At 23.3% G+C, this 3,615-nt stretch overlaps 1 protein-coding gene across 1 annotated transcript in view; it reads right to left on the minus strand.

The window, feature by feature from the left end:
* Phum_PHUM558900 (uncharacterized protein) overlaps window positions 1–3,615 on the minus strand; it is a gene marked incomplete at both ends in the record, with an annotated part of 16,167 nt that overhangs the window by 7,078 nt on the left and 5,474 nt on the right. The gene's annotated exons all lie outside the window — the stretch shown is intronic.

Genomic DNA, 3,615 nt, shown 5'->3' on the forward strand with positions numbered 1-3,615 from the left:
AGTAATTTTTTTTTCGGATAATTTCATGATTCGTTCGCCTGTTAATGAATTTTTTCGTTTCGCAAAAAAAGTTTTTAAAATTTTTTTTACCGTGAGCTCCCGTGGAAAATTTTAATTTTAAATTAATCCTTGAAAAATTTATTTATCCCAGTTTTTCGTACAAATATTGATTTAGCCAAAAAGGAAACTTATGGAAAATTTAAATTTTTTCCAGGAATGTTTTTTTTTTTTTATTTACTTCGTCAACCTTTGTAAAAATCAATCGAATACTTTTAGGTCTCTTTTACTTTTTAATAATTAAATTATTCTGAAAGTTTTAATTTAAATCTCAAAAATATTCGTTAGGCTAAATGCGATTGAAATGATAGTTACTAATAATAATAATAATAATAATAATAATAATAATAATAATAATAATAATAATAATAATAATAATAATATCGAAAATTTTCCCTTAAGAAGTAGAAGAAGAAAAAAAAAAGGAAAAAAATTTATGTGAGAACGTCAATTAATTATTATTCACATAATAATTTTTTATTAAATAATAATAATAATAATTAAATCGGAAACGAGAAAAACAAAATAACAACAAACAAACAAACAGAAAGGAAAAAAAAATTTGTAGAAACTATTATTAATATTATGTTACGAATTACGAGCATGGAAAGAAAAAAAAAAATTTGCAAATGGATTTGCATTAAGTAAAAATTAAAATGCATTTAACGACGATAGGTGCGTAATTTTAGGTACGCGATAGGTACGTAGGTAATTTTTTTTTTTTTGAAATTTATGGAAAACCTGGAGAAAATCGTTTATAAAATTATAGAATTTTCTTTTTTTTCGCATTAATTTTTTGCATAATAATAATAATAATAATAAGAAAAAAAAAGAAAAATGTTTTTTCAATTGTTTTTATCGAAGCAAAAAAAAAGAAAAAAGTGAAAATTTAATCATTATGCGTATTTAACCATTTAGTGAGACTAAAAACTAAAAACTAAAAAAAAATTACAAATTTAAATTTCACATTAGTTTTTTTTTTTGTAAATTAATTAACGCCCCCCAAAAAAAATTAGTTTTTATTTTTTTACTTTAGTTTTTCATTTAGTAAAAAAAAAAAAAAAATTATTTTCAGTCGAGTTTAAATTTTTATTTTTGAAACGATTTCGAAAAAAATTACGATTTTAAGATAAGAAAATAATAATAATAATAATAATAATAATAATAATAATAAAAACTGATATGAAAATAATATATACGATAATAATAATAATAATAATGTCACTTTCCATACTGAACTAAAAAAAAAAATTCGTACTTAAAAAAAAAAAAATTACAAAGAAAGTTTTTTTTTTTTTTCTTCTCTTTCTTTCAAATTTAATATTATTAATTAATCACACTTAAATAATTTACGTCAAATCAACGATAAAATTTATTTAGGTTGACGACTTTTTTGGGGAGATTAATATAAATAACGTAACGCGTTAGGTTTTTGTATTGTTTTTATTACAATTACAAATCGATTTTTTTCTTTTTTTTTTCGATTAATAATTTTATAGAAAGTGACACAAAGTGATGGGTATAATAATAATAATAATAATAATAATAATAATAATAATAATAATAAATTTGAATCCGTCGAAAATGCATTTATGGAAAAAATAATTTTTTTTTCGTGTCGCTAAATGAGAGTAAAAATGTGGAGAGAAAAAAAAATCTCGAAAATCTTTTCGTAAAATTGAGACAAATTTTTTTTACTTTCTAACAATTATTCTAATTTATTTCGAAATTATCCAAAAGCTCCCTCTCTCTCTCTCCCCTTGTGTGTCTATTTTTTTGTTTCTCTACCTTTCTGTCTGCCTGTATTACTCTCTCTCTCTCTCTCTGTTCCTTTCTCTATTTAACTGCATTTCCGGTTACCTTTTTGCCTGTCTCACTTTCTCTCTCTCTACTTCTAACTGTTTCTCTCTCTCTCTCTCCCTCGCCGTGTATGTCTATCTTTTTGTCTCTCTACCCGTTTGTTTATTTACTTTTCTGTATACCTGTATTACTCTCCCTCTCTGTTTCCTTCTCTATCTGTCAGCATTTCTGGTTACTTTTTTGTCTGTCTCACTTTCTCTCTCTTTCTCTCTCTACTTCTTACTGTCTATCTCTGTCTTTCTCTCTCTCTCTCAATCTGCATCCATATCTCACTGCATTACAATTTATTTCTCCAGTTAAATCAAAGGATTTTCATTTTCGTTTTTTTTTTAATTTTTCCCCCGATTAAATAAAATATAGACGCATATGTTTAGCTTACGTTCGTGCATAACATTTAAAATTATACGTAAATGATGTTATAACGGTTTGTTTTTTCTTTATATATTGAGGTTGACGATCATCAAGTTCCAGCTTAAATTTTTTTTTTTTTTAACAATCATTCGGTTAGACTTTGGCATTCGTGTGTAATTAAAATTTTTTCTTTTGCTTGCAACGGTAATTTTTCCTTTTTCTTTTTCTTCTGCTGTCAGCGTACCATTTCTTTTTATAAAAGACCCAGTTTTATTAGATTTTAATCGAACAAAAAAAGAAAATTTCTACGGTTGCTTTCGTTTACGTAAACAAAAAAAAGAAATTTTCCATTAAAAAACTCTCTTATAAACATTTGAAAATTTTCTTCCGTGATTTTTTTTTTTTATTGCTCAATTTTTTTTTTTTTTTTCAATAAATAAATATTGTTCTTTCCGACGAATTAAAAAAAGTAACTTGTTTTATTCGTAATTTTTTCATCATCATCATCATCATCATCGTCATTTCCTGGCCGTATTTTACCATTTTCGTATTTTAAAACTTGCTCAGGTAGGCAAATGACGAGTCGTCGTCGTCATCGTCGATTTCATTTTTTAATTCGAAAGCAAAAAAAAAAAAAAAAATACGTTTTCTAGTTACACTTTTATTTAAAGAGTATTTTTTTAGACAAAACTACCAATTACACAATAACGTGTATGTATTTCGTTTACCCCTTACTCGAATCCCCCCCCTCTTTTTTTTTTAAATTTATTTCTATCCACCCACGATTTTTATATAATTATTTTAAAAAAACGAAAATGAAACTGGATGTTAAAAAAAAAGTGATTGCAACCTTTCTTTACGTGTTTTATTATTATTATTATTGACCACAAAAACGATTTTTCGAAAGTTTTTTTTTTTTTTTTAATTTTAGTTCCGGTTAAAAATTTATGCAATTTTTACAAGTTATTTCATTAGTAGGTGAGCCAGTTTTTATTTTATTTTTTTTTCAACGCTTCGAATGTTTTTATTCACTTATTTATTAAATGAAATTAAAGTAAAAATAATAATAATAATAATAATAATAATAATGCAAATAATAATAATGATAATGATAATAATGCAAATAATAATAATAAACAAATTAAATTTTTTGTTTTTTTTTTTTTTAATTATTTGTTATGGGTCGATTCAATTCAAATTTCAATTTTTTTTCTTTTTTTTTTTTTAATTTTTGTTTTTTTTACATAATCTCAATTAATAGAAAACGTTTTTTTTTTTTTAAATAATAATAATAATTTTTAAAGAGAAATCTAAAGCAACGATGTTTTTGTTTTCGTTTTTTTTTGT

Source organism: Pediculus humanus, genomic scaffold, assembly GCF_000006295.1.
Source record: "Pediculus humanus corporis 1103172108297 genomic scaffold, whole genome shotgun sequence".
Classification (NCBI taxonomy): Eukaryota; Metazoa; Arthropoda; class Insecta; order Psocodea; family Pediculidae; genus Pediculus; species Pediculus humanus.